Genomic DNA, 25,029 nt, shown 5'->3' on the forward strand with positions numbered 1-25,029 from the left:
TAGTCAGTTACTCAGAAGTGTGACCTGTGCCAGAGATTTGGGATTTGTTAGTGTATAGACAACTGAAGTTCATGGGAATTGATATTTTCTCAGGGCAAAGTATAGACAGCAAAGAGTGGAGGGCCTAGGACAGGATTTTCAAGAACGCTGACATTTAATTATTGGGTGCCAGATGAGAAGCTGACATCAGAGACCAAGAAAGAATACCAAAAAATAGAAAGAAAATGAGGGGTGTGCTAACATGGAAACCAAAACCAGAGACCATTTAAAGAAAAGCGCGTAGGTGCTTCCTGGATGGTGATGCAAGTTCCAAGTATGAAATGGCTTGGCACTGCACAGAGTTAAGTGTCTTGGATTTAGCAAGATTCCACCTGGTGCAGATACAGTCACTGGCAGCAATATGTCCTGTGGGGACTTTGAGGCGTCTTGGAAAAATCCACTGCATCTATCCTGCCATGGTGGAGGTGGGAGGGACTTCATCTGGACAAAATTTATGTATGTTTTGCTATATTAAACCAGGGATAAGGAACTTAACTGGATTAGCAACAACAAAAGAACTAAAAGGAGATCTTGGAATGTAGCTATATAAAGTTTTCTGGTGACCTTAACAAAGCAGTTTTAGCATAGTGATGAGACTGGAATGAGAATGGGATGTGAAACCGACGGCCTACTCCTAGAAGAGTGTATGTGTGTGTGTGTATGTAAGGCACATATATGTTACTTAACATGAGGGGAAGAACTGGATCAGAGTTTTTGCAAAATACCATTTAAGCAATTATTGTATACTCAGCCTTAGAAATTTCACTTTAGCATGCTAGCTGGGTCTTTCTTTTCAAGAGCCATCACTGTCAATTTCAAGAAATTAAGTCTGGAAATGCTAAAATTTTTCTGGGAGTATTTGATGCTCAAGGAGTATGACTTTAAATACTGACACAAGAGGAATGCTGGTGTCCCTGTTTAAAAGAAAGTAGCTGCATATGACTGCCCAGATTAAATTAAGGTCAAAGTTTTGACCTTAAGAAAAGGTCAAAAACATACACTTAAGATGACATCTAACAACCTCAGTCTGCAGGCTGGAAAATGAAGGGGACACATGCTGCACTCAGCCACATACTCAACTCCCACTGCTGTCTAGAAGCATCATTCTTGGCTTAAATCAGCAAACAGGGATCTAAAAGCATGCCATTCCTTTGCACTCCCTCTGGGAACAAATTAACTTTGAAAAATTCCCATAGATGTCTGATTCCTGCAGTCCCAGGTAAAGAGGAAAATCCAGATGCAGCCATGAGCTGGAGCTGTGGATATTATCTCCTTTTGAGGTAGAGAGGGTCAGAGAGAGGGTCTCTTTTTTTCTCCTTCTACAGTCAACCCCACATCCTCATGCTCACACAATTTAAAATAGCTCTCCAGATTTCCCGTGCTCTTTCATCTAAACCCTCATAATTAAGCGTTAATTGTTTTTAACCCACTTTCCAAATGTCAAGAGTCTGGTAATCCATGATGTAGCAGCTATTGCAGTGCACTAACTCTGGAAATGCAATGGATTCTGACTCTTTCTCCTGTTGTACAATTTCCATTTACCTCTGGCAAGCAGGCAAATACTAATCTGTACTGAAGGCCTGGAAGATATGCTGAAGCAATCAGCCTCCTTCAAGGCTTTGCCTTTCTGAAATGACCTTCCTCAGGACTATGTTACTAGGGGACCTTGCCAAAATGTTGCAGAGTTGAAAATTGAAGGCTTTGGCAACAGAAAGATCTGGTTTTTCAAATCCTGGTCCTGCCATTTGCCAGCTGTATGAGCTTGAGCACACTGCTTTGCTTTTCAATTCCTGATTTCTTATTTGTATAATGGGCACAAATAGGGTTATTGTGAGTCTGTGTTTGTGTGTTAGTTGCTCAACAGTGTCTGACTCTTTGCAACCCCGAGGACTGTAGCCCGCCAAGCTCCTCTGTCCATGGAATTCTCCAGGCAAGAATACTGGAGTGGGTTGCTATTTCCTTCTCCATATTGTGAGTCTAAAGTAAGATAATTCATGTAAAAGCCCCAACATGGTATCTGATATGGAATAAGGACTCTGAACAGATGTTAACTATTGTTAGTATTATTAGATATATTTTAAAACCTTGAAAATCCTGTCACACATTTAATGTAATTGGCAATAAGTGAAAAGTTATTGGAATCATAGTTTCATGAGTGAGCCTCATGTATAATAAAAATCTTTTTCTAAAATTTAAAGAAAATTTTGAAAGAGTTTGATTATGATTTTTTTTTAAGGCAAGGATTGAATGACCCTTTAATAAGACAGCCCTTTACCACTGCAAAAGTAGCCCTTGAAAGCTTCATCTAAATATTGTCACAGCATCAATTTTAGGAATTCAGACTGAGACAGCATGCCTCCCCTCAACCCCATCTTGCATACATGACAGTTAAAATGTTGAATAAAGTAATTTAAAGGTCACTATGCCAAGATAAAATACATTTTAAAATTCAGTACAGAAGCAGTAATAAGTATACATTAATGTAAACGCTGAAAAATCTTAATACCAAATTTTTTAAAAAACAATTTTCCTTTTAGAGAAGAAAGAAGGAGAAAGTTATGCAATGAATAAAATAGAATACATTTAATTAACTCTACTAGATATTTTGTTTTCTTTAATTACTTTTAAAATTAATTGACCTATACATAACTCCATTTAGTGTAGCTGTCATTAACTAGAAATGTATAATTCTGTCTTGTCATATCATTCATTGATTTATTTAACAAGTATTTATTGATACCTACACTAAAGCTTGGTTTATGTGGTGAGCTAAAACAGACATAGTCTGTTTAATAGTAAAACATGGCTTTGACAAGAGTATCATCATACATCGGCAAAAAATGTTTATGGTTAAATCATTTCTTAGTATTTTGATTCATTGTGACCTTCCAAAAAGGCAGATTTTAGAGGCTGAGGGTCAAAGTGTTTTGTATCTGTGGCACAAAATAATGTGAGAATGGACTCGAAAGAATTTGACTTGAAGTGATTGCTCTTATAACATACAAAACAGGCTTTGTCTCATTTTAGTTGGCTAAGCGTGATAAAAAGGATAAGCAACAGTATTGTCCAGAGGCCAAAAGATCCTAGAGGCAAAAAATTACAGATGGCTTCACAATACAGTTCAAGTTACTGGCATCTAGTAAAGGAGGAATTTAGGAATACAGTAAACTTTTGTTTATCTTGGAATTCAAACAACCAGCATACACAAATAGCTAAGATGTTTTCCTGTCATAGTCTGCCCTCTATTTTTATGAAAAAAGACAAGTAGGAAATATGCTGCTGTCAGAATTTTGATTTCAAAACCATAACCTGCACATGCCATGGGGTCAGTATAGGTTTAGTGTACTTTTTCACATTTTCCATATAGCTATATTGTGAAAACTGTTTAGAGTCAAATAAATCCAATTATACCAGACCAACATTAACTGTGCATTTTTTCATATAGGAAACAAGTATATATTGCTCCCCAGGTGCCGAGTATACAATAGACCTGCAATACAATTCTGTGCAAAGCATTCAGGGAATGTGTGTGGGTTAGAAACTTCATGAAGGAAATAGAGAAAAGGTTGGGAAAATAGCTTGGAGCCTGACTCTGAAAGCTCTTTGAATATCAGGCTAAAGAATCACAGAAGAATTTTTGAGACAAAGAATGACATGATCAAAGACATGTTTTAGGAATATTGTGCTCATCTTTAAGCTATTTGCAGGCTCATGCTCTTTCTCCTCCTTCTCCTGGAACCACTGCTGAAATGGACAGAGATGCTGGGAGTGGGGTTCTAAGAAGTTAGGACTATAACAAGACCCTTCATCTGAGATAGCCAGTGGATTTGATAGACTAAGAGAAGTAAGCTGAGTCACAAATTGTAAGGGAAAGTTGAAGTTTAATGTGCCAAGTGAGTGGTCAAGGGTTGCAAAATCACAAAGAGACCAAGAAAAGAAATAAAAGCCAAGAATTTAAAACTAAAGAGGTGAAAATGATTCTCAGCATCACTAATCATCAGAGAAATGCAAGTCAAAGCCACAATGAGATACCACCTTACACCTGTCAGAATGGATATTCTCAAAAGACAAGAAACAACAATGCTCACGAGGATGTGGAAAAAATGGAGCCCTTGTGTACTGTGAAAATATGGTTGGTGCAGCCACTGTGGAAACAGTATGGAGACTTCTCAAAACACTAAAAATAGAGCTACCATATGATACAGCAATTCCACTTCTGGGAATTTATCTAAAAAAAATTAAAAAAACACACTAATTCAGAAAGACATATGCACACCATGTTCATTGCAGCATTATTTACAATAGCCAAGACATGGAAGCAACCTAAGTGTCCACTGATGGATGATGAGTAGACAAAGAAAATGTGGTATATATGTACATATACATACAATGGAATACTACTTAGCCATAAAAAAGAATGGAATCTTGCCATTTGTGACTAAATGATGGACTTTGAGGACATTATGCTAAGTGAAATAAATCACAAAGGGAAAGCAAATACTGTATGCTTTCACTTATATGTGGAATCTAAAAAACAAGCAAAAGAAAACAACCAATCTCATGGATAAAGAGAACAGATTGGTAGTTGCCAGAGGGGAGGTGGGTAGGAGGTGGGTAAAATGAGTGCAAAGGGTCAAAAGGTGCAAACTTCCAGTTAAGATAAGTTATGGGGTTGTGAGGTATAGCATGGTGACTATAGTAAATAATAAGTTATTGCATATTTGAAAGTTGCTAACAGAGTAAATTGTGAAAATTCTCATCACAAGAAAAAGATTTTGTGACTGTGTATAGTGACAAATGGTAACTAGACTTATTGTGGAGACCATTTTGCAGTTTATACAAATATCAAATCATCATATTGGAACCTGAAGCTAATATAATGTTATATGTCAATTATATCTCAATTTTTAAGAAAGTTAAAAAACAATGACAAAAATAAGTAAAAGTAAATGAAGAAAGTCAGAGGTGGTAGAGAAAGGAGGAGGGAAGCTTTGGGATATGTGAATGGGAAGGCCTCCCTTCCCATTGAAGGGCCAGGAATAGTGGCAGTGGGAATGGAAAAGAGGGGAAGAATGAGAGAGACACCATGTAGGTGATACCATTCGGGTCTGAATGTCTCTTCTCTGAGAACATGAAAATGGATCCTGGGTTGCCATATTGACATTACTTGAATCTTCCCTTTGTCCATAGCTGATTGGACCAAAGTGGATTACAGCTGACCTAAACAGAGCCAATCATATCCTTTCTTGAGGATTTGAAATTCTGATTGAGTCATCTAGTAAGTTTGAAATCTTCCCATAAGCAAAGATGGTATAAATTTGCAAGCTGTGTTGGCCACATGAAAATAAAAACTGAGGACAGATTTGGAACAAAAATGACATAGATGGGGGTGGGGGTGGGAAGGAGGGTGGTGAGGCTGAGTTTCTTGATGACTTTCTGGCCCCTGGTTCTATTTCTTCCTTGAGGCCTTGTTTCAGTTCTTGCCCTTTGAATCTGTAAAACAATCACAATTTCTAATTGTGATATTGTGATTTATAGTAAGATGTATGTATTTGGTCTTTATCATCATTTGTGGCACAGAGCTCCTAAAATTCTTGGAATTTGCCAAGTGATGTGAGCTATAAAGTTTTGTTATGTTAATGAGGTAATTTTGGACTCCACCTGAGGATCAGGGCTGGTTGCCAGAGAACTAACCTTGTGATTAGAGGGTTGGAACTTTCATTCCTCACCCCCATCCCTGACTTTTGAGGGATTGAATTAATCTCCATGGCCAATGATGTGATCAGTCATGCCTCCTATGTAATGAAGACTCCATAAAAGTCCCTAAAGATGGATTTTGGAGAGCTTCCAGGTTGGTGAACACATGTAGTTTTGGGGAATGTGGCATGCTTGGAGAAGGCACAGAAGCTCCATGCCATTGTACCTTGCCCTGTATATCTCTTCCACCTGGCTGTTCTTGAGTTATATCCCTTTATAGTCAAGCAGTAATCTAGTAAATAAAATGTTTCTCTGAGTTCTTTGAGCTACTGTAGCAAATTAATTGAACCCAAGAAAGGGATTATGGGAACCTCTGATGTATAGCAGTTCAGTCAGAGGCATGAGTGATTACCTGGGCTTTTAACTGGTATCTGAAGGCAGGAGTGGGCAGTGCTGTGGGATTGATCTCCTAACCTGTGGGATCTGATACTATGCCCAGGTAGATGGTCTCAGAATTGAGTTGAATTGCAGGCTGAATTGTACAGTCAGCTGGTGTAACAGAATTGCTTGGTGGTGTGGGGAACTACACCCACAACACATATGCATTGAAATTGGAGTCAGAATCATTACCTAGAAATTCTTTTTGCTAAAGCTAATTTAAAACACGTTTGTTACTTGTATCAGAATCACTAGAGTCTGGTGCCCAAACTTTCTCTACCATCAGACAAGGTTATAGCAAGGGTGAAGGTGGTGTGTTGCGAACTTCTTACCTTTGATGAGATTCCAGAAATTGTGAGTTGAGGGAAGGCCAAGATTATATCTAGGGCAAATGACTACAATCAGGGTTACTAATCCATAGGGGTGGCAGAAGAGGAGGAAATCAAGATATGAAAGGAAAATTTAGAGCACAATAACCTTGAGATACCTCTATGTTCTGAGGTACCTACTGAATTATCTAAAATGATATAAATTTGTTAGTAAGTACTATAAATAATTCCCCTGGAGAAGAAAATGGCAACCTACTAAAATATTCTTGCCTGGGAAATCTCATGGACAGAGGAGCCTGGTGGGCTACAGTCTATGGGGTAACAAGAGTCAGACACGGCTTAGTGACTAAACCACCACCACCACTATAAATAATTAAGATGATTGTCATTGCTGAATATATTTCATTATAGTTCAATTTCATGACAATGATAATCATTTACTGAGAATCTATTAATGTGCAAGGCATTGTGTTACATACATTATCCATGTTTGTAGCCCTCAAATAATATTATCTAAGAATATTAATGTCCTCTAAAAACTCTGCAAGGCAATTGTTATTATATTCACCTCATATATTTGTGGTTGATGGATTAATTGGGAATATTTCAGTAAGTCTGAAGTTTTGTGAATGCTGCCAGAGTGGCCTTAACTTTCCAGGCACTTTTTGTGAAATAATGCAAGTATAAGAATACACAATAAGACAGAGTCTTTACAGAAACACATGCTACCTGTGTGCTACTTTTTTCTGGGCTCACAAAATGGAACGATCATGGAAAGCACCAAAGGTCATGCTCAAAAATATGAATGGAGGGAAATTCCAAGAACCTGGACAAGAGATCTTATATTTCTGCTTTTTGAAAGCAGGATTTGTCCCAGTGTTGCTATGCCTGTGGGGCTTGATACATAGAGCTGTGCTAGACATAGCTCATCTTTAATTCTTTTCCATCTTCTTCCTTTCTAAATAAAGGACTTGAAGCATCGCAGCATCAGTCATTTATATTCCAGGAGTGCATTTAGAAAAGAACAAAGCTTTTGTTTTCTGTGTCCATACTGTGCTCAGGTACTAATGAGGTACTAATGAGCAGGGAAATAACCCAAAGGCAAGCTGCACTTAAGAGATGACTAGGGATCTGAGATCTCTAAATTAGCTTACAGAATTAATGCTCAAGTCTCAAATAATTGCAAGTTCTATGAATGTAAAGGGAGAAAAAATATATCTAAGCTATTTGTTAAAGAATTTTAATACTTTATGAATACCAAACGATTTTATGAAAGGCATGTGATCTTTTTTAAATGAAGCCGTCTCATTTTTTCTCTGTAATGAAATACTTTACAGACAATGAGTTTCTTTCCAATGATGAAACTATAAGTATGTGGTTTGAAAAGGTGTGTGATAATGGGAATTAGACAGTTTATTCCTAATCATTTCCAGAGCAATATATTCTGAGAATTTTAAAAGGCAAATAGCATATACCATGTGGGAAATGATATAATAGTAGAAGTGGGAATAATCTTTCAAAAAAATATCAGGAAGAGTTAATTAAAGCTCATTCATTACATCGAAAATATTTCAGTTCAATACCCTTACTTGAACTTAGTTCTCATTATTTATAGGCAGTTAATACCAGTATCCAATATTAAACTGCTCTTATTCTTTTTTGAGAGGATCAGGCCATCTAGTGGTGTGTGCTGTGTGCTAATTCTTCATTCGTGTTTGACTCTTTGCGACCCCATGGACTGTATAGCCCACCAGGCTCCTCTGTCCATGGGATTCTCCAGGCAAGAATACTGGAGTGCGTTGCCATTTCCTTTTCCAGGGGCTCTTCCCGACCCACGGATTGAACCTGCATCCTTTACATCTCCTGAATTGGCAGGCAGGTTCATTACCACTAGTTCCACCTAGGAGACCCATTTAGTGGTAAGGAGACCTATCTATCACATGTATGCTAAGTCGCTTCAGTTGTGTCTGACTCTTTGCGATTCTATGGTCTGTAGCCTGCCAGGCTCCTCTGTCCATGGGATTCTCCAGGTAAGAATACTGGAGTGGGTTGCCATTTCCTCCTCCAGGGGATCTTCCGGACCCAGAGATCAAATTTGCATCTCTTAAGTCTCCTGCATTGGCATTTGGGTTCTTTACCACAATCACCACCTGGGAAGCCCATCACATGGGGCAGTGTAAATTCAATATGGTTTATATTTTGCTAAATTGGGGTGGGGTAATTTTTAATGGGTCACTTATCTTTTTATGACAAAGAACTGTCACGTATGTATCACCTTAGCCCCAGATAGTATTTCATAAAAGCATATTGTTTCCCCTAATGTAGGAAAAGGGAGAAATTCATCACAAATAATGAAAAATAACACAAAAATACTTGACTTTATAATAGAAATAAAAATTTTAAATAATTGCTTTTACATTTGAGTGAGTGATAGACTTTAGGTAAGTGTTGGTCGCTCAGTCATGTCTGACTCTTTGCAACCCCATGGACTATAGCTTGCCAGGCTCCTCTGTCCATAGAATTCTCCAGGCAATAATAATAGAGTGGGTAGCCATTCTCTTCTCCAGGGAATCTTCCTGACCCAGGGATCAACCCAGGTCTCCTGTATTGCAGGTGAGTTCATTTGAAAATCAGTTTCATATAATTGAGTTTCTTTGATCAAACTAAATGTTGGAAAATCCAGGCAGCTGCCTAATGGCTAGCATTTAGTCCTTACAGATTTTAATTTGTATTATGTGCTTACATTATCCAAGAATTACAATTCCAAATAATCAGGGGCTCTTAATTGATTAATTTAACAAATAGTTCTTGCACTGGGGCTCTGTGTTGAGGGTAGAAATGTAACCAATTTATCTAGCAGTTTGAACTTACTGGGGAATAAATGTTAAATGATTTTATTTTTCTCCAACCATTGCTCTCTGAATAGAATCTTAGGCAAATACATAATTTTCCAGTCACCTTCAGTTATTAAACAATCAATCTGGTCAATTTAAAATCCTGTCATCTTCTTTCCTCCCCAGTCCTGGCTTGATTATGGCTCAAGGGACAGGGACAGGGACACAAGAGCTGCTTTTTCATGCCGTCCTCTCCCTCTCCCTCTTCAAGCTTTCTTGGGCTTGAGGGCAGGGGAGAAAGTTGAAAGGAAAAGTGCACGAGTCTTTTAGTTGAGCCCATTACTGAAACTGATGTGCATCACTGCTTCTCTGGCTAATATTGACTAGACATTTGTACCCTCTGTGACAGATGTCTGATTGCTATTTCTGGTGGGGACATTTTGTGGGATTCTTCAGAGGAACCACTTCCTTGACACCCTCAAGGATGGTGAACCCCATAGATTGCCTCTTGCTGCTGGAATTATGTCAACTAGCAGAATTCCCATCTAGTTGGGGCACCAGCAACATGGCTAAAACCCTCCTACTATCCCAATATTTTACCCAGGGTGAATTCATGAATTCTTACTATGCCTACTCTCTAAAACCCTTTCTCTGTATGCCATTCCAGTTGCTTTTCCCTGCTTGTGTAGATACAGGACAATCAAAAAGAACACAGCCTAGGAATCTGCCCACTTAGAGAATGAGATTCTGGTCCCCTTGTATCATGAGCACCCCAGTCTCTATAGGTTTCAGAGCTAGTAAGTTAATAACTCTCTATATTTTTTGTGTTCCAATCATGACTTGAGGGGTAGGGTATGCTCAGTGAGAGCTTCCAGGTTCCAGCATAGGAAGAGGGAACCCAGACGGAGTCTGAAAGAATCCCTGATTTAAGGAGATAGGACTGAAAGTGTAGGGAGATCAGCACAGATAGAGTTTACAGAGAAGAGAGCTATCAGAGAAAGAACTCCAGAGATCTGCAGAGGATCCTCTCAAGTGTTCAGCTGAGTACTGATAAGCACAACCATGAAAGGAGAAAATCTTACCTTTGGCCAGGGAACATGTGCGTTTGGCTGGGAAAGAACCACCTAATGGATCGGAAGTTAACTGTGCTAGAAATAATGCTCATTCCATACCAGTCAGAGAGGAAAACCTCGAAGTTTATGGGGCAGTAAGCAGAGTATATAAATGCTACTTGCATCAACAGAGGAGAACAATTATCTCTAGACCGGACACTACTCTGCTTCTAACAAAAAGCAAAACACAAAAGGACCAAGTTGTTTCCATGTAACTTAACAAAATCCAACAATGTTTATAGACATACAAAAATATCTAGGATACAACAAGTTAAAATTCACAATGGATCCAATTAAAAATTACCAGATATACAGAGAAATAGGAAAATATAACCTGTAATGGAAAGAAAATTAATTGAAAATGACACAGAATTAGTAGACAAGGACATTAAAACGACAGGTATAATTGTATTTCTGTCATCAAAAAGTGAAATAGAGATACTGACGAGGTAAAGAGACCTAAATCTAACTTCTAGAGATGAAATAATATGTGAGGTAAAGATAAACTAGATAGAATTAACAACAGATTAGATATGCAGAAGAAAAAATTAGTGACCTTACAGATATTAATAGAAATAATCTAAAACAAAACAAAGATAAAAAATAATTTTAAAAGTAAACAGTCAAGCAGTTTAATATACCTGTATGGAGTTGCTGAAGGAGAAGAGAGAGGGAGAGGAATAGAAAAAAAATACTTGAAGAAATCATAGCCGATACTTTTCCAAATTTGGTTAAAAAAAACCATCAACTCACGGAGCAAAAAGCTCAGTGAAGCCAAAGCAAAAAAAACAAAAAGAAATTACACAAAAGAACATCATATTCAAACTGCTCAACCATAATGATGAAGAGAAAAATCACAAAAGTAGCCAAAAGGCGGGGGGTTGGGAGTAGAAGGGACATGTTATGATGTACAAGAACAAAGATAAAGATGACAGAGGATTTCTCACTGGGAATAATGCAAGTGAGAAGATGGTGGAGCAACATCATTAGAGTACTGAAGGGATAAAACTGTCAAACAGAATTCTATAAGCAGTGCAAATATCTTTCAAAAGCAAAATAAATACTTTCTCAGACATACAAAAGATGAAAGAATTCATCATCAGCAGATTTTCACTGCAAGAAATGCCAAAGGAAGTCCTTCAGGCAGAAGGAAAATGACACCAGGTGGGAAATATGGGTCTGCACAAAATAATGAAGAGCAGCAGAAATGGTATGCACACAGGAAAATACAGGCATGCCTTGGAGATATTGTAGGTTCAGTTCTAGATCATCACAATAAAGCAAAAATACAATAAAGCTAGTCACATGAATTTTTTGGTTTCCTAGTAAGTATACAAGTTATGTTTATACTGTATTAGAGCATATGTGCAGTAGCATTGTGTCTAAAATAACAGTGTATATATTTAAATTAAAAACACTTTACTGCTAAAAGTGCTAACCATCATCTGAGCCTTCAGTGACTCATAATATTTTTGCTGGTGAAGAGTCTTGCCTCAATGTTGATGGCTGCTGACTGATCAGGGTGTGTGTGTTAGTCATTCAGTCGTGTCTGACTGTTTGCGAACTCATGGACTGTAGCCCGCCAGGCTCCTCTGTCCATGAAATTCTCCAGGCAAGAATACTGGAGTAGGTTGCCATTTCCTTCTTCAGGGGATCTTACAAAACCAGAGATTGACCCTGGTCTCCTGCACTGCAGTTGGGTTCTTTACCATCTGAGCCACCAGAGTGGCTTTACCGTCTGAGACTGATCAGGATGGTGGTTGCTAAAGGTTAGGGCTGTTGTGGCAATCCCTTAAAATAAGACAACCATGGAGTTTGCATATCAATAGATCCTCCCTTTCATGAATGATTTCTCTGTAGTGTGTGATACTGTTTGGTAGCATTTTACCCACAGTAGAACTTCTTTCAAAATTGGAGTCAGTCCTCTCAAACCCCACTGCTGTAATATTCTAAATCTTTTATTGTCATTTCAACAATCTTCACAGTATCTTTACCAGGAGTAGTTTCTATGTCAAGAAACTGTTTTCTTTTCTCCTCCATACAAAACAAGTTTTTTTTCATTCAAATTTTATTATGAGATTGAAGCAATTCAGTGACCTCTTCAGGCTCCAATTCTAATTCTAGTTCTTTTGCTATTTCTGCCACATCTGCAATTACTTCTTTCACTGAAGTCTTGAAGTCACTCATGAAGTCACTCATGAAGGTTGGAATTGAGCTCTTTTAAACTCCTGTTAATGTTGATATTTTGACCTTTTTCCGTGAATTATGAGTGTTCTTAATGGCATCTGAAATGAAAAATCTTTTCTAGAAGGATTTAAATTTCTTTTGCCCAGATCTATCATAGGAGTCACTCTCTGTTGCAGCTATAGCATTATTAAATGTATTTCTTCAATAATAAGACTTGAGAGTCAAAATTATTCTTTGATTCATGGGCTACAGAACGGATGTTGTGTGAACAGACATGAAAAAATATTAATCTCATTATACATCTTACGCGGCTTCCCAGGTGGCACTAGTGGTAAAGAACCTGCCTGCCAATGCGCAAGATGTGAGAACCGCGGGTTCCATCCCTGGGATGGAAAGATCCCCAGGAATAGAAAATGGCAACCCACTCTAGTATTCTTGCCTGAAGAATTCTATGAACAGAGGAGCCCAGAGGGCTATAGTCCATAGGGTCACAAAGAGTCCGACACGACTAAGCAACTCAGCATGCATGTACATTTCCTTTAGACCTCTTGGGTGACCATGTGCACTGTTGGTGAGCAGTAATATTTTTACTTATTTATTTGGCTGTGTCAGGTCTTAGTCGTGGCATGCAGGATTTTCGTTACATCACACAAGATCTTTCATTGCGGCGAATGCGCTCTCTAGTTGTGGTGTGCGGGCTTAGTTGCTCTGCGGTATGTGGGATTTTAGTTTCCCCACCAGGGATCTAACCTGCATCCCCTGCGTTGCAAGGCAGATTCTCAACCACCGAACCACCAGGGAAGTCCCGAGCAGTAATATTTTGAGAGGAATATTTTTTTCTAAATAATAGATCTCAACAGTGGGCTAAAATATTCAGTAAACCATGTTATAAATAGATGTGCTTTCATTCAGGCTTTATTTTTATAGAGTACAGGCAGAATAGATTTAGCCTGATTTTTAGGGCCCTAGAATTTTCAGAATGGAAAATGAGCATCATGTGTTCACTGGAGTAGCACTTTTAATTTTCTTCTTTTCCTTTGCATTCACAACTTAGCCAAGTGTTTGGCACAAAAGGTCCAGCTTTTTGACATGCCTTCCTCACTAAACGTAATCATTTCTAGCCTTTGCTTTAAAGTGAGAGATATGCAACACTTCCTTTCACTTGAATACTTAGAGGTCACTGTAGGTTATCAATTGACCTAATTTCAATATTGTTGTACCTTGGAGAATAGTGAGACCTGAGGAGAAGGAAGGAGATGGGAGAACAGCTGGTTGGTGGAGCAGTCAGAACACATACAACATTTATTAAGTTCACTATCTTATATAGGCATGGTTTGTGATGTCCCAAGACAATTACAATAGTAACACAAAGATCACTGATTACAGATCATCATAGAAAATACAACAATGAAAACTTTGAAATATTGTGAGAATTACTAGAATGTGACACAGAGACATGAAGTGAGCAAAAGCTGTTGGAAAGATAGACTTGCTTAATGCAGGATTACCACAAACCTTCAATTTGTTTACAAAAATGCAGTATCTGTGAAGCACAATAAAGTGAAGTGCAATAGAATGAAGTGTGCTTGTATATGCTATATATTTTGTGAGGAAAAAAGAAGGAAGGATTGAATTAAGCCAGCCTATCTAGGTGAGGAAAAAACTAGAGGAGATTTTAGGGCAATGATGTGCTGGGTTGATGTTAAACAAGATGCTCCAGAGAAAACATGGCAAAAGTTAGCAGTAAGGCAGCAGCAAAAGGTACCAGAAGAAAGGGAAGAAATAAGGGTTAAGTTCTGCCTAAAAAAGATTATTTGGGATGGGATAAGTTTAACTACAAGGAATAAAGACAGAGTCAAGAGCCAGTATATTAAAATCTCTAGAAGATATTATAAGATTAAACTGGGATAATGTTTATCATTGATATGCATGTCTTAGGAAGACTTTTTTTTTAACTTGTTTTTTGCTTTACTCTGGTTTTTATAATCTTGTAGGCTAATTAATTTCATTTAATTATTAAGTTTATAGAATATCATTAAAACAAAGAGTAATAAAAAGTGTAACATGGCCTTCAATTAGCTCTTTCCAAGGGATAACATATCACTTCTGATGAACAATGAAAATGTATTACAGCATAAATTTAAAAGCCAGATGAAAAATTAAACTGTTGTTATTTAACTCAGAACCTTAGAAGGATTGAGTGGATATTACATGAAGACTCAGGATTTTTTGGTTTTGCATTTTCCCCTCAGTGTTTATTCTGGTTCCATATACATGTAAATATATAAAAAATAATTTTTGATAATTTAGTTGGTAGGATCTAATGCATCAGTATATTCTCTAGAAAATAAGTTTTCTCATGTTCTTCATAGCACATGTAGAAAGTGCTAATTTAGTATAAATATATATATAGGAGACATACCTTTATAAATATTAAAATGGGCTATTTTTATTCTCTGATACTTCAGGTTTTGATAATAATGACAATAATAATAACAATGCTTGCAATGTAAGCTGCTCGGCTAGGCTCTACATGCATAATCTTATCTCTTTACCAACACCTCTTTGGGGGGGGCTTTTGTTTTTTAATTTTTATTGAAATATAATTGATTTATAATATTGTGTTAGTTTCCAGTATAAAGTTATTCATTTATATATATGTGTGTATATATATATTCTTTTTGCTTTCTCTACTGTTATAGTTCATTGGAAAATATTGAGTATACTTCTCTGTGCTATACAGTAAATCCTTGTACCAACACCTTTTGAGGTGGGTGTTTTTTCTTCCATTGTATAGGTGAGGAAACAGATGTGCAGAGAAGTTCAGTGACTTATCCAGGGGCACTAACCTCCAACACAGGTCTGGGCAATGCCAAAGCCCATGCTACCAGCCACACTCTGTGCTGCTCCCCCCCACCTCTTTCCAATAATAAACACCATGATGGCTTTCAGAATATAATAAGTAGTCAGGTGCTCACTGGGGCTTCCCAGGTGGTGCAGTGGTAAAGAATCTGCTTGCCAATGCAAGAGACGAGGGTTCAATCCCTGGGTCAGGAGGATCCCCTGGAGGAGGAAATGGCAACCCATTCCAGTATTTTTGCCTAAAATCTCATGGGCAGAGGAGTCTGGCAGGCTATAGTCCATGGGGTCACAAAGAGTCGAGTGTGACTGGAGCATGCACACATGCAGATGATTATTAAGTATAATTATTCCAAGTCTGTGAGAGTGTTAAGGATAACTTTAGCATAATAATAATTCTGTGGATAGAAGAAGGAAGAACCTCCTGATGGTCTCAGAAGAAAGTAATTAATGTGAATTTGTTAAGCACCTACTATGTGCCAACCTTGGAAAACACTCTCTCAAGTTAGATTTTCTATAATACAAACTTTCATTTGTAAGAAACTGAAAGCCATAAGGAGAAGGCAATGGCACCCCACTCCAGTACTCTTGCCTGGAAAATCTCATGGACGGAGGAGCCTGGTAGGCTACAGTCCATGGGGTCGCTAGGAGTCGGACAAGACTGAGTGACTTCACTTTCACTTTTCACTTTTATGCATTGGAGAAGGAAATGGCAACCCACTCCATTATTCTTGCCTGGAGAATCCCAGGGACGGCAGAGCCTGGTGGGCTGCCGTCTATGGGGTCGCACAGAGTCGGACACGACTGAAGCGACTTAGCAGCAGCAGAAAGCCATAAACTTTCAGTCACAAAGATTATGGATTTTGAAAGATCTTTTGTACTGCTTAGGTGAAAAGTAAGCTATAATAAGGATTCTGTTTGCTTTTTATTCACTTCCAATAAGAAAAAAAAAAGGTTGAGGATTTATAGGAAAATTATTTTAAACCCCAAGGTAGAACAAAGAAACACATTCAGAGAAAATCTTACTTTGCCCATAAATCCAACAGCTTGTCAGAAGTGTATAGAAATCTGAGCAACCAAATGTGAAGTGTTTTGCCATACCCTGCAGACCATCTACTGAAACCCAGAGACATAAAGCAACTCATCAAAGTAGGAATTATCCAAAGAGAGGAAAATAACCAGTATATCACTTAAGGCATTGGGTTTAAAATATTAAAGATGAGGCAATTCTTTAGAAAGGGCTCTGTGGCTATTGTTAAAATAGAGTGTGCTCAGGGACCGTGGTTTAGTGTTCCAAAGTAGCTAGTTCCTTGAAGCTGTTTTTGTCTATCCCCACTCTCCTCCTGTTCCAGGAACACTATGATGAAAGTGCTACAGACTTAGAAAAATTTGGATCCCGTTTATTTCTCCTCACTCTTGAAGTTTTATTTCCAGTAAGCATTATAGTACACTAAGGCCAGACAAATTTGGAAAAAAAAGGAACTTTTGCAGCATTAATGATACCAATTTGGGTGGTTTTAGATTGTACATTGAATAAACTGGAAAGTGGTATCATAAAATTCTTAATTTTACCAAATGATGATAATAATTTATCAACACAAACTGTTGTGAAACAGTTAGCTGAGTCATGTGATCTAGCATGTTTTTCTTTTCTATTTTTTGGTATGGGAATTATGTTTACACTTTCTTCCTAATGATGATTAAGTGCCTACATGTTTGCTAAGTTCCTTCAATTGTGTCCGACTCTTTGCAACCCTATGGACTGTAGCCTGCCAGGCTCCTCTGTCCATGGGATTCTCCAGGCAAGAATGACTGGAGTGGGTTGTCATGCCCTCCTCCAGGGGATCTTCCCGACCCAGGGATCAGACCCCCTTCTCTTATGTCTCCTGCTTTGGCAGGAGGGTTCTTTACCACTAGCACCACCTGGGTAAGATTTCATATTAATTGTGGGTTATAAAAATTATAAAGAAGGTGTACATACTTTTCATATTAAAGAAATTATTGTCTTCTACCAGGAAATATAATCACATTTGTAGAAAGATATTCTATTCTTTTTTCCATTACTAACAAGTCTTACATTGTAATATACACTGTGGCTCTGAGTCTGGCCAGAAGATTGTTCAGAACTCAGTGTTCAGATTTATCTTCAAAATGGTCCGCAGACAACAAAACCTAAGGCAACAGTTATACTCCAAGTGGCTGAATATAGAGAATGACTCAGAACTTAGCGACCTGTAGATAGCCAATCATGTTTTAAAACTGGATGAGAGAGAGAGACATCTTTGGAAAAAATGCTAGAAGTTAGGAAGATGTAAAGCATTTTTTTTGGTCCTCTTTTTATAACCAAAAATAAAAGGTTTAAACAACTTCTTATTCAGAACCTAAACAAATATTCAATGTCACTATTAAATAATACTTTTCAAATGGAGAGATTGAAGGGAGGAAATGCTATATCTACATTCAGGAAAAGAAATTAATGCTTGCTGTTAATACCCCTACCATGGGAAAAACAGCACTTCATTTAAACTGTTATTTACCAAAATGAAGGGTACTAAATATTGATTAAAAGGGATTACCATTTCCTTCTACTAAGAAATAAATAGTTGCTATCCAGGCAAATAGATATGAATGCTATCACTGATGAGTACAGCAAACTGTTAACAGTACAAATATGGCATTTAAATGAGCCCTCATGGAACCTCTAAGACACCAAGGAACGTCTTCCTATGAATAACCCTCTGGAGCATGAGAAGGGAGGTTCAGAAAAGCCAAATAATTTGGGCAACTGAAATTCTAGGTCAGGGCAACTGCTTCAGCCTTAGGAAGAATATTCTGCTTCCTGCTTGCTTCTTACTTTGGGCTTTTACACAAGATTATTTTTGAAAACAGATTAGCATAATTAAAAATCTTGTAAGCTCTCTTTTAAAAAAATTACTTTATTTATTTTAATTGGAAGCTAATTTACAATATTGTGGTGTTTTTTGCCATACACTGACATGAATCAGCCACGGGTATACATGTGTCCCCCTATCCTGAACCCCCTTCCCACCTCCCTCCCCATCCCATCCCTCTGGGTTGTCCCAGTGCACCGGCTTTGAGTGCCCTGCTTCATGCATCAAACTTGGACTGGTCATCTGTTTCACATATGGTAATATATATGTTTCAATGCTATTCTCTCAGATCATCCCACCCTCGCCTTCTCCCACAGAGTCCAAAAGTCTGTTCTTTACATCTGTGTCTCTTTTGCTGTCTTGCATATAGGATTGTCTTTACCATCTTTCTAAATTCCATATATATGCATTAATATACTGTATTGGTGTTTTTCATTCTGACTTACTTCACTGTGTATAATAGGTTCCAGTTTCATCCACCTCATCAGAACTGACTCAAATGCATTCTTTTTTATAGCTGAGTAATATTCCGTTGTATATATGTACAACAATTTTCTTATCCATTCATCTGCCAATGGACATCTAGGTTGCTTCCATGCCCTAGCTATTGTAAACAGTGCTACAATGAACATTGGGGTAAATGTGTCTCTTTCAATTCTGGGAAACTCTCTATCTTAAAAACTTCCAGGGATTTCCCTGGTAGTCTGGCAGTTGAGAATCCACCTTGCAATGTGGGGGATGTGAGTTCCATCCCTGAAGGGGACCAAGGTCCCACACACCACAGAGCAATTAAGCCCATGCAGTGTAGCCACTGAGACTGGTGCCTCAACTAAAGAGTCCATGAGCTGCAACAAAAGGCCCTGCACGCTGCCATTGAGGCCTGATGCAGCCAAATAAATAAATGAATAAAATATTTTTTTAAAATAAGAACCTTTCACTATGTGCTGAACAAGAATAAAATGTGAGAAACCTGGTCACCTTTGCCCTCACTCCCAATCAGAGAGTTTGAAGTTGAATTCATAGCTCATACCATTACTCACGTTCAGTAACCCCCAATCTTATCTCTATCTGCATCCACTTTCATCCTCTTTCTGTCATATCAATAATACATATTTTTTAAAATGTCAGTATATATTAATTTCTTTTCAGACTTTTCAGTGACATTTCTGTCTTTCCAATGTTTCGAGTCTTCAGGATTCTCTCTCAATTTCTCAAATAGAACTTTTGAACTTTGTTTATTTCTAAAAATAAACAAATTTATCATGTGGTGTGGTTGATTCTGTCTTTTTTCACTTTACCCATTTTATAGCATTTTAAGATTATTTGGTCAATTTATTTTTTGATCCTTCCTTATACTTTCTGGAATGTGAAGTCAAGTGGTCCTTAGGAAGCATCACTGTGAACAAAGCTTGTGGAAGTGATGGAATTCCAGTTGAGCTCTTTCAAATCCTGAAAGATGATGCTGTGAAAGAGCTGCACTCAATATGCCAGCAAATTTGAAAAGCTCAGCAGTGGCCACAGGACTGGAAAAAATCAGTTTTCATTCCAATCCCAAAGAAAGGCAATGCCAAAGAATGCTCAAACTACCACACAATTGCACTCATCTCACACGCTAGTAAAGTAATGCTCAAAATTCTCCAAGCCAGGCTTCAGCAACACGTGAACTGTGAACTTCCAGATGTTCAAGCTGGTTTTAGAAAAGGCAGAGGAACCAGAGATCAAATTGCCAACATCCATTGGATCACTGAAAAAGCAAGAGAGTTCCAGAAAAACATCTATCTCTGCTTTATTGACTATGCCAAAGCCTTTGACTGTGTGGATCACAATAAACTGTGGAAAATTCTTCAAGAGATGGGAATACCAGACCACCTACCTGCCTCTTGAGAAACCTGTATGCAGGTCAGGAAGCAACAGTTAGAACTGGACATGGAACAACAGACTGGTTCCAAATAGGAAAAGGAGTATGTCAAGGCTGTATATTGTCACCCTGCTTATTTAACTTACTGATGCAGAGTACATCATGAGAAACGCTGGGCTGGAGGAAGCATAGACTGGAATCCAGATTCCCAGGAGAAGTATCAAGAACCTCAGATATGCAGATGACACCACCGTTATGGCAGAAAGCGAAGAAGAACTAAAGAGCCTCTTGATGAAAGTGAAAGAGGAGAGTGAAAAAGTTGGCTTAAAGCTCAACATTCAGAAAATGAAGATCATGGCATCTAGTCCCATCACTTCATGGCGAATAGATGGGGAAAGAGTGGAAACAGTGTCTGACTTTATTTTGAGGGGCTCCAAAATCACTGCAGATGGTGATTGCAGCCATGAAATTAAAAGACGCTTACTCCTTGGAAGGAAAGTTATGACCAACCTAGACAACATATTAAAAATCAGAGACATTACTTTGCCAACAAAGGTCCGTCTAGTCAAGGCTATGGTTTTTCCAGTAGTCATGTATGGGTGTGAGAGCTGGACTAGAAAGAAAACTGAGCACCGAAGAATTGATGCTTTTAAACTGTGGTGTTGGAGAAGACTCTTGAGAGTCCCTTGGACTGCAAGGAGATCCAACCAGTTCTTCTTAAAGGAGATCAGACCTGGGTGTTCATTGGAAGGACTGATGCTGAAGCTGAAACTCCAATCCTTTGGCCACATGATGTGAAGAGCTGACTCATTGGAAAAGACCCTGATGCTGGGAAAGATTGAGGGCAGGAGGAGAAGGGGACGACAGAGGATGAGATGGTTGGATGGCATCGCCGACTCAATGGACATGGGTTTGGGTGGACTCCAGGAGTTGGTGATGGACAGGGAGGCCTGGCGTGCTGCAGTTCATGGGGTCACAAAGAGTCAGATACGACTGAGCGACTGAACTGAACTATACTTTCTTACTGATGAAACAAAGTATAGATATTATTTAAGATGTTAAACGCACAGTTGAAATTAGTCATCTTTTCCAGAAATCCTAATTTCCTTTTCACTAGTTGGAATAGAAGGATTTCAAATCTTTTCTGCAAGCTGTTTTCAACTGAAAATATCAATGTCCCTTGTTTAGGGCAAAAATTTAACATCTCATCTGTAATAAGATTTTTTAATTTCTTCTGATATTTTTGCTGAACTTTTGAACATCACTTGCTATTTTTTTTTAACCAATTTTACCAATTTCAGTTTTCTGTTATCAATCCTCAAATGGCACGTCAGCCTTTTAAAAACGTTTAAATATAAAGGACTTCCCTGGTGTTCCAAGAGTCCATTTGCCAATGCAGGAGACATGGACTCAGTCCTTGGTCCAGGAAGATACCGCATGCTGCAGAGCAACTAAGCCCGTGCACCACAACTACTGAAGCTTACATGCCTAGAGCCTGTGCACCACAACGAAAGAAGCCCCTGTAATGAGCAGCCATCACACTGCAATGAAGACTCAGTACAGCCAAAAATAAGTAAATAACTTTAAAAAATTTATATTTAAATTTCAACTTTTTACCTGCGATGCTAATGTTTTGACTACATCTGAATTTCTTGGCATCCTTTTGAACATAATTTGCAACGTTAAGCTACTTTTGTTATTCTTCTGTCTAACTTATTGGCATAATGGTCTGTTTCAGAATATAGGAGCAGTACCTAGATTGAGACCCAAATTAGTGACTTAAACATGGTAGACACTTATTTCTTTATTTCATCTTGTATAACAGTCTGGTGGTTGGCAGTCCAGGGCTAAAAGGTAACTTTTTGCTTCAGGAAACCTAGTGAGTATCCAGGAATCTAGGCTGCTTCTTTCTTGTTGCCACAAGGTATTTCCTATGTACACATTGCTTAAAACTATTCACCATCACTTCTACATTTCAGTTAGGACAAAAAGGGGAAAAAAACATGAAGGGTAGATCCTTTCCCTTTTAAGGGTAGATCAAGAGGTGCATATATCACTTCTGCTCAGATTCCACAGACCAGAGTCAGTAATGTGACTATACTTAGCTGCAAGGCAGATTGGTAAGTGTAGCTTTTATTCTGAGCAGCTAAAACTCAGTGGTTTCATTACAAAAATAGAGAGAATGGATACTGAATAACAACTAGCAGCCTTGATCCTACAGACTTAATTTTGTGTTTCTAGAAATTGGTCACCAGAATATTTCTACTTCCTATTAATGAGATTGCTCTGTATACTACCTAAGCAATTTCACATTTATGGTGAATATACATTCACCATATGGAGGCTCTCATTTATGTTTACAGAAAAGAGGAAAAGAATTTGGTTACTGTCCGTGTTTCAGCCAGAGCCAAGTTTCTAAAGGGGCATGAAATCTGGGCATGGTGGCGGTACAAAAGAAACTCAAGGGCCATTGGAACATACCCAGACATTCTGTGGTTTCCATCTGCTCAAATCTTGATGAGATTGGAAAAATGCTTTAATAAGAGGGGGCATTGTTTCCAAGCTCCCTAAGGATTTCCCTCCCCCTGCCCTTCTTTCTTCTTTTTTTTTTTCCTCCTTCTCTCTGTCCTTCTTATTCCCATTCTCACAGTTACCACTAAAGTTACTCTGCCCTGAAGATCTTTAACAGCATTTTGATTGAGTTGACTTAGACAGAGTCGATTCAGTCTAAATATTAACAGAGCCATTTTGGAATGCAAACAAAAGTCTTCCCATCTAAAATCTGGAGATGGTGGTGGCAGGGGAAACTTACCCAAAGAGGAGTCCAGACTACAGCTATTTGTTTAGCTAATGGGAGCAAGATATTCTTTTTTAGAAAGATAGGCTTCCCTCGTGGATAAGCGTCAGTTTTTCTCCTTAAAAACAAGCAGGGTCAGAGGTCAAAATTTAATAGTGAAAGATTATTTACAAGAGAACTTTCAATTGAATATGGCCCATCTGACTATCTTATCTGACAATGTTGTTGGTGTTGGGGAAGTGTTTTCCCAGAAGGAAATTTTGAAGGTTGCTGTGTTATTAAATATTTAAATGATGTTTAAAATGTTTAAATGTTTAAAAACATCTCTATACATGCACATTAGTATCCAAAATACAAAATAGAGTATGTTCAACATAATGAGGTACTGCTTTCCAGCAATTCAAATATCTAAATTGGTATTATTGACTGAAGCTAACAAGTAAACAGAAACCAGCAAATTCTACACGTAATAGAAACAAACAGCAAGTTATTTACATACATTTAATGAATAACTCTGAATCTTTGTTGTCTGAAAATAAGCCATAATTTTCTGACTCCCAATCTGGAGTTGAGATATTCAGAGTACTTCTTCACAAGAATTAGCTAACATTTTTAAGACTATGATGTCTTAAAAGATTTGAAAATTAGCTACATTTGTGCAACCTCAATTCCAGGCTTTTTAAGTATTGTATACTACAGTATGTTGTAGAACCCAACAGAGTATTGTTTCTTTTTTTCTGAGAAAATCTTGAAAGGAATTTATAAAACTTTGAACAAGGCATACTTGTTGGAAGTTGCCCTTGATTTTAGGAAATGTAGTATCTATTATTTATAAAAATAAATGACCAACTTGTGAGCCATGTTTCTAATATGAAAATAAATACAAGACAAATATCTTTTGAAGGGATTCTTGGCTAAAGTTATCAGATAATTAAAATGACAATATTCTGTGATAGCCTATATGGGAAAAGAATCTGAAAAAGAATGGATACATGTATATGTATAAACGAATCACTTTGCTATACACCTGAAACTAACACAATATTGTAAATCAACTATACTCAAATATAAAATTAAAATTAAAAAAGAAGAAAAACATCCTTATAATCAGCATGGACTAATTAAATTTATAAATCAAGCTGATTAAATAAGTTGCATAATCATAACCTAATTTCATGAGATCAAACAAAAGGCAGTATTCTAAAAGAAAAGGAATTGAAACATACACACATTTAAGAACATCTCCATAAACTTTTGATTAATCAAAGTTTGGGTCTTTAGTTCTTTGGTTTACCTGAGTGATTCTTAACTTTTAGACATGGAGACTCTGTTCTTACTTGAAAACAAAAGAGTGATGGAATTAAAAAATGAAGACCGAAACTTTACAAATAATATGACTCCTGTACGGATGTCTCTTTAAATAGAGAGTTCTATATATTTTAGAATAAAAGACACTTCTTTAAATTACAAGTTTTAACAAGGAATGTGGTTGCAAAAGGTCAGAAGTCATAAGTGCACTGTGGATGACATTAGTTATATTTTAGATTTGCTAGTGATGGTTTTGATAATGATTTCTAATATGAAATTTATCAGTAACATTCTTTTTCCATTTCTGTGAAATTACAATAAGTGAAGCAAGATGAAAGTTGCTTAGTCGTGTCCGACTATTTGCAATCCCATGGACTATACAGTCCATGGAATTCTCCAGGCCAAAATACTGAGGTGGGTAGCCTTTCCCTTTTTCAGGGGATCTTCCCAACCCAGGGATCAAACCCAGGTCTCCTGCCTTGTAGGTGGATTTGGATTCTTTACCAGCTGAGCCATACAGGAAGCCCAAAATTGTAGTAAAGATTTAATCAATTAAATATTCATTTACTCCTCTCTGTGCCAGGGACTGTTCTAGGAATCTGACACAATGCCTTCAAAAGACATATATGTGAGCAAATAACAGTACAATGCAGGGTTCCACAAACTAGTATAGACTGCTA

At 37.7% G+C, this 25,029-nt stretch overlaps 1 long non-coding RNA gene across 2 annotated transcripts in view; it reads left to right on the top strand.

Moving 5' to 3' along the window:
* LOC145504950 (uncharacterized) overlaps positions 1–25,029 on the top strand; it is an 83,085-nt gene that overhangs the window by 51,179 nt on the left and 6,877 nt on the right. The window lies entirely within an intron of this gene.

The sequence above is a fragment of the Giraffa tippelskirchi genome, chromosome 5 (genome assembly GCF_054371585.1).
Source record: "Giraffa tippelskirchi isolate mGirTip1 chromosome 5, T2T-mGirTip1v1.2.pri, whole genome shotgun sequence".
NCBI lineage: Eukaryota > Metazoa > Chordata > Mammalia > Artiodactyla > Giraffidae > Giraffa > Giraffa tippelskirchi.